At 36.4% G+C, this 13,745-nt stretch overlaps 1 protein-coding gene across 5 annotated transcripts in view; it reads right to left on the bottom strand.

Moving 5' to 3' along the window:
* ATP7A (ATPase copper transporting alpha) overlaps positions 1-13,745 on the bottom strand; it is a 150,456-nt gene that overhangs the window by 57,958 nt on the left and 78,753 nt on the right. The window contains exon 1 of one of the 5 annotated variants that reach the window (XM_028482303.2): positions 1,068-1,494. The exons of the other annotated variants lie outside the window; for them this stretch is intronic. The gene's annotated coding sequence lies outside the window, so the exon portion shown is untranslated. Of the gene's footprint in view, positions 1-1,067; positions 1,495-13,745 lie in introns of those variants that run through there. 5 annotated transcript variants of the gene reach the window in all.

Below are 13,745 nucleotides of genomic sequence, written 5' to 3'. Positions count from 1 at the left end.
CAAAAAAGAAAATTACAGACCAATATCACTGATGAATATAGATGCAAACATCCTCAACAAAATACTAGCAAACAGAATCCAACAACACATTAAAAGGATCATACACCATGATCAAGTGGGGTTTATCCCAGGGATGCAAGGATTCTTCAACATACGCAAATCAATCAATGTGATACACCATATTAACAAATTGAAGAATAAAAACCATATTAAAAAAAAGAACAAAACAATTCAAATGGAGGTTCTCAAATAGTTCTCATCTTTACTGTTCTCTTTGGAAAGAAACACAAAATGTCTTGTGTACCTACAGGAATGGTAAAGCTCTATGTAGGTATACGTGACTCAGGTACTGATCAGGCATTTGAAATGTACACAGACAAAACGCGCCCTAGAATTTCATAGCAGAGAACAAACTACTCTTTCTTCCGTCTCCTTTCACAAATTATTCCAACACTCCACACTCTACCAATTCAAAAGTTAATATAGGAAACAGGATCAGCTACAGAAAACAACTTTGATATGAAGTTTAAAGTTTTAAAATGTTCAATTAAGACAACTTTGTTGGCAAGAAAAGGTATAAACATGCTGGCAACATTCATAGGGTTTTGCAGCAAATATTTCTATAACCTTCTAAGTCACTACAGTCAAGTATTATTTTTGTTCAAAATAAGAACATCTTTATTGTTCTGCCTGATTTGATTATAAAAACAATGATTGTATTCTTAAAGCTCAGCAACTGTATATAAATTTAACTACTACCGGGACATCTTACCCTGCATCTCTTTTGCTAACAGGTTACAAAGATTTATGAAGTAGTCACACACACACACACACACACAAAACTGGATTGGGAGTCAGAAGGTTTGAGTTCCAGTGTCAATTCTCCCCTTATTAGTCAACCACGCTCAGTTGTTCTACCATCTGAAAAATGAAGAAATGTGCCCTATTATCTTCCAGGGTTGTTATAAGGATCATATGAGTAAATCAACAGGAAAGTAGTTCTTTGCAGCAGCAAGTCATATAAAAGTAAACACTGAACAATTAATATTTATCAAGCATTTATTTACTTATTTATTTATTTATGGCTGCATTGGGTCTTCATTGCTGCGCGCGGGCTTTCTCTAGTTGCGGCGAGCGGGGGCTACCCTTTGTTGTGGTGCACGGGCTTCTCATTGCATTGGCTTCTCTTGTTGCAGAGTACAGGCTCTAGGTGCAAGGGTTTCAGTAGTTGTGGCATGCGGGCTCAGTAGTTGTGGCTCACAGGCTCTAGGGCACAGGCTCAGTAGTTGTGGAGCATGGGCTTAGTTGCTCTGCGGCATGTGGGATCTTCCCGGACCAAGGATCGAACCCGAGTCCCCTGCACTGGCAGGCAGATTCTTAACCACTGCACCACCAGGGAAGTCCCTATCACGCACTTATTATATGTGCCAGGAACTGAGATTCTCATGATACAAAGCTGATCATGACACAGTCACAGGGAGCAATACTAGAACAGAGGATAGAGAAAACGGACACCCATTCATCACTGGGAATATGTGTCAAAAAAGGCTTCTTAGAGGAGATAATACCTGAATGTTAAAGGAAAAACAGAAATCAGCAAGGATACATGAAGCAGGGAAATTATGACAAATGGAAACACAAAAGTAGAGAAAGATGACAGGCTGCAGAATTAGGCAACTGCTTTATTATGGGGCCTCTTGTATGCCAATAATAGTCTGTAATTTATCCTGTAGGTAATAGAGAGCCATGGAAAAGTTAAGCAGGAGAATGACAGTTATATTTGCATTTAGTGAAGAATCATTTTGGAGTGACGTGAGTGATGGAACTGTGATGTCCTGGCTGTGGGGGTAGTTAAAAGAATCTATGCATGTGTTAAATTTTACCAAACCTAAAAACAAACAAACAAAACTGATAGAACTGTATACCAAAAAGAAGTCAATTTTTTGGTATAATTTTAAAAACAAAAAAATTAAGAAATTAAAAATTCAGTTCCTCAATTGCATTAGCCACATTTCTAGCATTCAGTGGCCAATGTAGCTGCCATATGGGACAGAGTAGATACAGAACATTTTCATCATTACAGAATATTCCATTGGACAGTACTGCTCTATGTACTACTATACTTTTACTGATAAAGTGCCAAACTTTTAAAAAAGGGAAGGGGATGTTTTTCCCTTTAGGTTTAAATACATTGTATCTGGTATCTTTTAAACAAGACCTGGTTTTGAGCTTATCCTCCCCTCACAATTTCAATTTACTAACATGTGCAATGAGAAACAGTTCTTTTTTTTTAACATCGTTATTGGAGTATAATTGCTCCACAATAGTGTGTTAGTTTCTGCTGTATAACAAAGTGAATCAGCTATACATATATATATATATCCCCATATCTCCTCCCTCTTGCATCTCCCTCCCACCCTCCCTACCCCACCCCTCTAGGTGCTCACAAAGCGCGGAGCTGATCTCCCTGTGCTATGTGGCTGCTTCCCGCTAGCTATGAGAAACTGTTCTTAAAGCTGATTTTTAAAGCAAAAATCACTTTGTCACTACATGGTTTGCTATACTTTCTACTGCTATAGCCTGTCTTCTATTTATAAAAGACATAAAAAAATAAGGAAACTATGTATATAAAATACTACACAAAATGTATTATCCTAGGTTGTTTTCATGCTGCAAACCAGAAAACACTTCCTTATTTAGTAGCTTCCAGTTGTGTTTTAAAGCTGGATCGACCACACCTAGCACAAAAATGTTCCCCTTTGGGATAACAGCACTCAAATTTTCCTCTGAATGTTAGATGTCAAAGAGACTTTTCAAGCCTAAGGTCTCAAAGGAAACAAAAACAGGCAGCACCTTTGTTTCTTTTAAGAGGAAATTCACATAGTGATTATCACAATACTGTTCTGGATGCCAAATCCTTGGGCAGGAAGCTAAAATAGCATTTATTTATTTAACAAATATTTACTGAGTACCTATTTTGTTCCCAGCACCGTGATAGCTTGCTAGGGATCCAATGGTGAGCAAAAGCAGGCACAGACTCCGTAGAGCCAGATATTGCTGGCAGCAGTCTGTCTGATTCTGGGTCTGTGCCACTCTCCTTTCACATGATCCCCACCAATGTAAACCACCTTCGCCTATTCCCCACAGTCCTCGAAAGTTTCAACTGCTTCTCTTTCTCAGAATCTTTCATTAGGAATCAATGTTGTTGTTTTGTTTTTTTTTCCCAGAGAAACTATTTTTCTATTTTATCAATAGTTCCTCTGAAAATAAACATCTAACAGTCTACAAGTTATGAATGTGTCTCCTATGAAAGACTCAAGATGGAGGACTGTTCACTATATTTAGATGAAGGTAGGAGTTGAAGAGAACAAATCAAACGTACTCTGTGGCCTCAACAGCATTAACAGTGGTGTAAAGGGTGCTAATTGTCCATAGGAATTGTAAGATCCATTATTTTAATGGAGTTCTTTGTCTACTGAAATGTCTCAACCTTGCAAGTCAAGCACCGTATACTTTATCTGCATGTGTTTTCTGTATAATTTTATAATTACAGATTATAAAAAGTGATTGAATTTCCTATCTGAAGGCTAGGAAATTGAATAAATTGCCCAAGAAGCCCAGCAAGAAAACGAAAGAGCTAGGATTCAAACGTAGGTCGATTTAACTCCAAAGTCCATGTTCTTTCCATCTATAAATGGTGAGGCTAGATGATCTTAAATTTCCTTGAAAAACTAAAATTCTATGCCTGTGATTTGAGCAATGTGTGACATAAATAAAAACACCTGAGAAGTATGAAATATTTCTAGTGTGTGAACCAAATTTTAGTTCTATGTTTACTTCCCCCCCCCCATTTCATATCTACTCCCATACCAGTTTAAATAAAAAATAATTTAGAGAATATATTTCTTTGGGTTTTTAGCAGGATTTGACCATTACTACATTCTCACATTTCCCCATTTTCAAAAGCCACTTTGGGAAAGGTCCTTTGCTAAAGTTTCAGCACACTGAAATTCCTTTTTATCCTCCCAGGAATTAATTTATATGTCATCATAAATTCAGATTAGCATGCTACTCAGCCAGTGGGGGAGTCTTCAAAGGGTTTAAAGCCCACTTTCTAACATTTTCATAACAACTCAACATAGAGTGATTCAGAGGTTTTTGAGAGCTTGAAAGGATTCTGTCATTTTTCAGACTAAAGTCAGAGAAGTAAAATGATTTATCAATAATCTTGACTTTCTAATATGTTTGATTCTCCTCCCATAATATATTTTTGACAACTAAAAACTATATAAAATATATAATAGGAATCTTATTTATATTACATATGTCTGAATACAAATTCTATTATTGTTTGTTGAAAAAATAATGTATATATATTAACACTCTACTTTGATGCTTCAATATAGCATACTGAAAATTAAAGTAAGATAAGGGTAAGCCATCAAGTTCTATTAATATTTATCCTATTTGACCAACCTAAATAAAGGTTACCACTTAAAATTATTAAATCAATGTATGAACTAGCAAAAGACAATTCTTAAGAGACTAAGAAAATAGCCCAAAACCAATCTAAAAATTTAAAAGCCAAATGCTTTAAAATGAAAATGATGTGGAGATTTTGTTAGTTTAAGTTGTAGCATTGTTTTTCTGTAAACTGAGTGCTTTGTCAGAATTTTCATTGCTAATATAATTTTTTTTTTTTTTTGTGGTATGCGGGCCTCCCTCTGCCGTGGCCTCTCCCGTTGCGGAGCACAGGCTCCTGACGCGCAGGCTCAGCGGCCATGGTTCACGGGCCCAGCCACTCCGCGGCATGCGGGATCCTCCCAGACCGGGGCGCGGGCGCGAACCCGACCCCCCTGCATCGGCAGGCGGACGCGTAACCACTGCGCCACCAGGGAAGCCCGCTAATATAATTTTATTTTGCTTCAAAAATTATACAACTGGGACTTCCCCAGTGGTCCAGTGGGTAAGACTCCTCACTCCCAATGCAGGGGGTCCAGGTTCGATCCCTGGTCAGGGAACTAGATCCCACATGCATGCCGCAACTAAAAATCCCTCGTGCTGCAACTAAGACCTGGCGCAGCCAAAATAAATAAATAAATATTTTAAAAAATTGTTTAATTATACAACCAATGCATGATTATTCATTATAACAATTTAAATACAAAGAAAGGAAATAGTGAAAGTCCCTCTTTACATCATTCCTCCACTGCTAGTTTTTACCTGGATTTGACATTTCTTTGATCCTTGGGATAAAGTTCAACTAAATCAGAAACCTAAGCCTCTTTGAATAACTGATTCTGCATCTTCATGGATGGACGAGTATTACCTAAGGATTTATATAAGGCAAAATGCCTATATTACTCTAACACGGTGTTTGAAGAAATGTTCAGTGTACTATCATCATTTGCCATAGCAAAAGTTAGGGGGAGAAAGCTCCAAATAGAAATAAAAAGATTGATTTCTATATGCTGATAGGGAACAGTATCTAAGATGTATTTGCTAAGTGAAAAAAGCAAAGTATAGAACAGTATGTATATAGTATGCTTCCATTTATATAAAAAGGGGATACACACAAACACACACACATATATACAGTTGACCCTTAAACAACAAGCAATTGGGGGATTAGGGGCACCCCACCCCTGAGGCTGTTGAAAATCCGTGTATAACTTTACAGTTGGCCCTCTGTATCCTCAGTTCCACACCCTCGGATTCAACCAACCATGGTTCACGTAGTACCACAGTTCATATTTTTTGGAAAAAAAAAACATGTATAAGTGGACCTGTGCAGTTCAAATCCATGTTGTTCAAGGGTCAACTGTATAAACACACACATATAGATATATACATGTAAATCATTTTATATTCAGAGTCTATTTCTGGAAGAATCCATACATACTAAACTGATAACTGGTTTCTTTTGGGAAGGGGATTTTACTCTGGACATGTGTTATTTTTCTAATAATTTTTTTTAAAGTTACTTTTAAGGGGTTTTCTGGCGACATTGTGCAGCTTGTGGGATCTTAGTTCCCTGACCAGGGATTGAACCCTGGCCCTCTGCAGTGAAAGTGCCAAGTCCTAGCCACTGGACCACCAGGGAATTCCCTAGGTGGTCATTTTTTTAAAGGATAGTCTGCATTAGGAAAATGGACTGCAGCCTTTAACTGAGTAATGGGAAAAAGCACTCAAAATGCAGTTAAATTTCAAGGACAAAGTAATTTGTTAATAAGGCATTAACCTTTAGAGCCATTCAGTACTTATATCTAATTAAATTTATTTCACATTACCACTTTCAAAAGGCCAGACAATCCCAGAGAAAGACCTTCACATTATCTGCCCATTTTAATTTTCCCCTGAACAGACCACTGGGGTGATTAAATAAACCTTCAGGTTAATCCCTTTAAAGTCTACAGTCTTGACATTGGCAGAACAAGAGTATTACACTCATTTATAAACTTCACATTTTAAGACACAATTCCCAAAATGTATTTAAATGCTGAAGCTGCAAAGATATATAATCATATTCGTTCTACTTTTCCAAAATTAGAGACTTCTTGACTATTCACTTTCCTTGAATTCTGTTAAAGCTCTAATCTGTTCCGCTGTAACATTTTTTAAATAAAGCAACCCCACTCAATTTAACATCACAATTACATTACTTCATATCAGAGTTTTATTCCAAACACTACAAGAGCTCCTTGACTTAGTCGAAACAATGTCCTATTCAAATCTGGTTTCTAAACTGACTGCACATTGGTCTTAATTATAATCTCACAAACTATGATCCAGAAATTTCAAACCTTAACAGTCCTTGAAAAGTTATCAATATTTATGTATTAACATGTTAGGCTGCATTATGACTATAAATTATGTTTGGAAAGGACAATTTTCTTTCTTTTTTTTTTCTTTTTTCTTTTTGGCCACGCCACAGGGCACGAGGGATCCTAGTTCCCTGACCAGGGATTGAACCTGTGGCCCCCTGCAGTGGAAGCACAGAGTCCTAACCACTGGACTGCCAGGGAAGTCCCAAGGACAATTTTCTATATGATGCCTAGAAAAAGGTGAATCCACCTTTTGTGGACTTAATTAAAGGATTGTGGTTAAAATGTTTTACTTTTGCAAAAACAGATAACCATGTGAACACACTGCTAAGACTCCTTCCAGGGTCTCAGAACTGGTCAATGCCAGTGAGGGGCTCTGAAACCTAAGTTTCATTAACATCACCATAAATCTGTCTCTGGGCCTAGAAGACAACGCTCAGTAAAATATTTTTTAAAGGAACGAGAAAAGAGGAAAGATAACTAGTGTACTCTATATCATGTGGGCTTTTGACTAAAGAAGGAGAGGCAGAGCTGGAAAAGGGAGAAAAAGTGTGTTTCCTTTCATTTTCAGCAAACAAATTATGACTGTGCCCTGGAAAGTATAGCCTTAAGTATCTGTCACTGGGATCCACATAAATCACTGTTGATAACACAAAGTGCTTTCATATTATATTTCTGCTACTTTTCCTTTACAACTTAATCCAATTTAATTGCATTTTTCTGACCTTAAATAGGTCATATTAAGCAGCGGTGAATTCTGGGAAGGTGCGGTAAACATAGCAGTCTTACATGTGAGTGGGGTGCAACAGTCTTTGGGGAAAATTTATACAGGAATGAACTTGCAAATGTCAAAACAGAATCTAGTCCTTTAGCTATACATAGATATGCTGACAAATAATTAATAATCAAAAATAGTTTGTCAGCGAGTTGGGGGTTTTGGAAAACGCATTGGTTGTCAGTAGACAATAAGAACCTAAATCACTTGGAGAAACTATGTGAACTTGTTTCTGGATGGTTAAAACAGCTTTACTTCAATCAGCACAGACACTTAATTAGTAAGATTTAGCTTCTATTCTGGCCTTCAGCACCAGCCATGTTAGATCAAGTGGAGGAAGTTTAATTGGTTTCATTTGAGGATAAATCAAGTGGAAGTGCCATATTTATTATTCACTGAAATTAAATTATTCATTTTTAAAGTTTTGGGACTGCAGTTTGCAGAGCTACTTTGCCATCCTCTTTTCTAATTAGCAAATTGCACAAACATCCATTTGATTTTCGGACAGTTACAATTAGTGAAAAAAATTACAAAATGTTTTTATAAATGTATTTTAAATATAAACACATTTAGAAAACCTGCAGTATAGTTAATAAAAGTTACCTGTCATCTCTCAGCTTTTCCAACTTGGCTCTCTCCCCAAAGCAAATTAAAGGCAGGAGCATCCTTGGGGGGAGGAGAGGAGGAGGCAATGAGGAAGCCTCTAAAGTGTAGTTATGCCAAGGTAGATGATGAATACAAAGGAAAATCCTACTTTTGGAGAATGTGAAAAGGAAAAATTCATATCCAAGAATTCACATGGATGCCTACAGGACAGAAAACTTAGCAGAACGCATATTACACTGTGTAAAGAAAGCTCTTCCTGCCACAACTATCAACATAGTCTTAACTGACCAGAGTGTGTAGTTTAGTAAGCAAATGAGAAACACTGCTTTCCTCCCTCCCATACATGTAAAAATGGATACAAAGTTTACTTTGTCCTCTCTGGCCAAGATGAATATGAAACTCAGACATGCGAAAAATCACCAAGAGTTTCAGATATAGAAAAGAATTGCCCACATATTGGCACCACATTTCACATGTGGTAAAATTTTGTATCAAATTTCATAAGGAATCACTATGCGCCAATTAGCCAACTTTTTGTAATAAAAGCAAGACAAACTGAAGCCAATCTGCTCAAGATCTCATGAGACGTCTGAATCACAGATGAGAATACCATAAGGAGGGGACTTCCCTGGGGGTCCAGTGGTTAAGACTCCATGCTTCCAAGGCAGGGGGCATGGGTTCGATCCCTGGTCGGGGAACTAAGATCCCATATGCCACGCGGCACAGCCAAAAAAAATAAAAAAGAATACTGTAAGGACAAGAAAGCATGAATCCTGTACTTCACAGAAAAGCTAAAACCCATTTTGAAATCTCTGAAGAACAAACGGGTAAAAGATTAATATTTAGATTAAGATTAAAAGACAGGTCAAAAGTATTTGATCTGGAGATACACAAAATATTCTGGTTCCATGAAATTAAGCAGTATGAGCTGTTTGTAAATTCTGGAAATTAATCCCTTGTCAGTCACATCATTTGCAAATATTTTCTCCAATTCTGTGGGCTGTCTTTTCATTTTGTTTATGGTTTCCTTTGCTGTGCAAAAGCTTTTGAGTTTAATTAGGTCCCATTTGTTTATTTCTGTTTTTATTTTCATTACTCTTGGAGAGAGATCAAAAAAGATATTGCTGTGATTTATGTCAGAGAGGGTTTGGCCTATGTTTTCCTCTAAGTGTTTTATAGTGTCTGGTCTCATATTTAGGTCTATATCCATCTTGAGTTTACTTTTGTGTATGGTGTTAAAGAATGTTCTAATTTCATTTTTTTACATGTAGCTGTCCAGTTTTGCCAGGACCATTTATTGAAGAGACTGTCTTTCCTCCATTGTATGGTCTTGCCTCCTTTGTCATAGATTAATTGACCATAAGTGTGTGAGTTTATTTCTGGGCTTTCTACCCTGTTCCTTTGATCCATATTTCTATTTTTGTTCCAGTACCATGCTGTTTTGATGACTGTGGCTTTGTAGTATAGTCTGAAGTCAGGGAGCCTGATTCCTCTGGCTCCGTTTTTCTTTCTCAAGATTGCTTTGGCTGTTTGGGGTCTTTTGTGTCTCCATACAAATTTTAAGATTTTTTGTTCTAGTTCTGTGAAAAATGCCATTGGTAATTTGATAGGGATTTCAATGAATCTGTAGATTGCTTTGGACAGTATAGTCATTTTGACAATATTGATTCTTCCAATCCAAGAGCATGATATATCTTTCTATCTGTTTGTGTTATCTTCCATTTCTTTCATCAGTGTCTTATAGTTTTAAGAGTACAGGTCCTTTGTCTCCTTAGGTAGGTTTATTCCTAGGTATTTTATTCTCTTTGATGTGATGGTAAATGGGATTGTTTCTTGAATTTCTCTTTCGGATCTTTCATTGTTAGTGCACAGAAATGCAACCCAATCAAAAAATGGGCAGACCTAAACAGACATCTCTCCAAAGACGACATACAAGATGGCCAAGAGGCACATGAAAAGATATTCAATATTGCTAATAATTAGAGAAATGCAAATCAAAACTATAATGAAATACCACCTTACACCAGTCAGAATGGCTATCATCAAAAAATCCACAAACAGTAAATGCTGGAGAGGGTGTGGAGAGAAGGGAACCCTCCTACACTGCTGGTGGGAATGTAAATTGGTACAGCCACTATGGAGAACAGTATGGAGGTCCCTTAAGAAAACTAAAAATAGAGCTATCATATGATACAGAAATCCCACTCCTGGGCATATATCTGGAGAAAAACATGGTCTGAAAGGATACATGCATCCCAATGTTCATTGCAGCACTGTTTACAGTGGACAAGACGTGGAAGCAACCTAAACATCCATTGACAGAGGAATGGAAAAAGAAGATGTGGTACATATATACAATGGAATATTACTCAGCTATTAAAAAGAATGAAATAGTGCCATTTGCAGCAACATGGATGGACCTATAGATTGTCATACTGAGTAAAGTAAGTCAGACAGAGAAAGAGAAACATTGTATAATATCACTTGTCTGTGGAATCTAAAAAAAAATGATAAAAATGAACTTACTGACAAAACAGAGACAGACTTACAGACTGAGAGAATGGAACTTATGGTTACCAGGGGGTAAGGGTGGGGAGGATGGATAGTTAGGGAGTTTGGGATTGACATGTACACACTGCTATATTTTAAATGGATAACCCACAAGGACCTACTGTATAGCCCAGGGAACTTTGCTTAATATTATGTAACAACCTAAAGAATTTGAAAAAGAATAGATACATGTATATGTATAACTGAATCACTTTGCTATACACCTGAAACTAACACAACATTGTTAATCAAATATACTCCAATATAAAATAAAAAGTTAAAAAAATATTCTGGTTCAAATTTAATGATTAATGCACTTAAAATATATAATGAGCTTCTGATTATTAGAAAGAATCCATCAGATTCCTAATTTTAAATCCTGTACTAAATCTGATGTCCAGTTAGACAAAGCTCCCTTTAGAATATTAACATCTACTCTGGGCAGTGTGTCTAAAATTTATCTTTTGCATGTGATACGAACTAGTCAAAAGAAAAGCAATTTAGGACTGATGCAAGCTGATCAAATTCCAAAGTTGCATTAACTTTCCATCATCACTATAATGAATATTGTATAAAAGCAAAATTACAGAAAACTTCTGGTAAATATTATAGAACCACTGCCAATATAAAGTTGTTTTAATGATGCTGAAAACTTAAATATATTAAAATAATAAGTACATTATACAAATGAAGACACAAGCCAGTTAAAATTACACATTAACTCATTAAGCCCTGGCAGTGAAAATAAACATGCTGAAGAGTCAGCAATTCACAGTAAAATATTTAAGAAAAAGCATCCATATATTACCATCATTATAGTAGAAATCCCCAAACTTTTGGCAAGGAGATATTGTTAACTTCTTTGGGCCCTTAGACACAAGTTGCAGAGAAACTGGAGAGAACAGGTGGGGAACCAAACTGAATGAAGCATGGGAAAGAGTGCTGAAATTAACTGTGCTCCAAACAGTTTTGAGAATCCTGAAGAGTGACAAGGAAAACGGTGGGCAGGGGGCAGCAAAAAGGCTTGGAAATGGCATGGAGATATACTAGGAAATTCCAATCCACTAGTCAGGGACCTCTACCTTAACAAAGTACAACAGGCAGGAAGGTCCAGATCAACTCTTAAAAGCATCAGCAAAATACATTATCAAATTCAAATGATGAGAATGTCATGAAAATAAGTAGCAAGGATGTCATGAAAATAAGTAGCAAGGGTGACAGGTACAGGGAGGTTCCCTGTACTAGGTCTTCACTTTTGTGTATGTTTGAAATTTTTCATTAAAAGTATTCTTTGATCAAGTGGGGCTTATCCTGGGAATGCATGGCTAGTATAACATTTGAAAATCAATCAATGTAATTCACCATATTAACAGCCTTAAAGAAGAAAAATAATATGATCATATCTAGATGCAGAAAAAGCACCTGAAAAAATGCAACATCTATTCATGATTACAAATAAAAGCTCTCAGAAAACCAGGAAGAGAAAGGAATTTCCTTAACCTGATATAGGGCATCTACAAAAACCCTATACTAACACAATACTTAATGGTGAAGGACTGAATGTTTTCCCCCTATGATCAGGAACAAGACATAGATGTTCACTGTTACCACTCCTATTCCAAATTGTAATGGAGGTTCTAGACAAAAAAGAAATAAAAGACATACAGACTAGAAAGGAAGAAATAAAACTATTTTTATGCCCTGATGACATAACTGCTTATGTAGAAAATCCCAAAGAATCTACAAAAGAAGCTAAGAGATTTACTATCAGTTTAGCAAAGTTCAGTATACAAAGTCAACATACAAAAACCAACTGCATTTCTGTATGTTTGTTATGAACAACTGAAATAGAAATTTTAAAAAATAGTACCATTTAAACATCATCTAAAAACAGAAAATACTTGAATATAAGCCTAACAAAATATATGCAGGATCTGCAGACTGAAAATTATAGATCCCTGATAAAAGAAATCAAGGAATACCTAAATAGAGAGATATAGCATGTGCACAGGTTTGAATACACAATATTAAGATGTTAATTCTATCCAAATGGATCTATAGAATCAACACAATCGCAATCAAAATCCCCTCAGATATTTTTGTAGAAACCTATATACTGATTCTAAAATTTATATGTAAACGGAAAGAAAACAGAACAGCCAAAACAATTTTGAAAAAGAAAAAAGTTGAGAAATTACACTACCTGATTTTAAGATTTATTATAGGCTGCTCTCACCTTTTGAGACAGACTGCATTCTGTCTATGGAATGTGTATCTCTCTAAGTAAATCCACTTCTTACCTATCACTTTATTTCTCACTGAAATCTTTCTGTGACAAGACGTAAAGAACCTGAGCTTCATTAAGTCCTGAGACCAGGAACTAAGGCCTCCACCCAGGTGGAGGATGGTAACTTCAGGCTGAATACGAGATGAGATTCCTGGAGCACCACCCTGTTACCTCACCACCCACCAATCAGAAGAAAGTCACACACCCTGCAGCCCACACCCCAAATTTTGCCTATTAAAAACTTCTCCCTGAAAACCATTGGGGACTTAAGGAGGTTTTTCAATCATGAGCTACCCATTCTCCTTGCTTGGCCCTGAAATAAATCTTTCTTTGCTCCAAAAAAAAAAAAGATTTATTATAAAGCTACAATAATCAAGACTCTGTGGTATTTACTGGCCAAAGGACAGACACACAGATCAATGGAATACAACAGAGCATACAAAAATATACCCATAAATATATGGTAAATTGATTTTCAACAAAGGTGCAGAGGCAATTCAATGGAGAAAGAATAAACTTTTCAACAAATAGAGCTGCATGGAAAACTGGACACCCATATTAAAAAAAATTAACCTCAGTACTGGCACAAAAACAGAAATATAGATCAATGGAACAGGATAGAAAGCCCAGAGATAAACCCCCACACCTATGGTCACCTTATCTTTGATAAAGGAGGCAAGAATATACAGTGGAGAAAAGACAG

This window comes from Physeter macrocephalus, chromosome 21 (assembly GCF_002837175.3).
Source record: "Physeter macrocephalus isolate SW-GA chromosome 21, ASM283717v5, whole genome shotgun sequence".
NCBI lineage: Eukaryota > Metazoa > Chordata > Mammalia > Artiodactyla > Physeteridae > Physeter > Physeter macrocephalus.
Note: the sequence above shows the minus strand (reverse complement) of the source record. Positions and strands in the feature narration are given on the sequence as shown.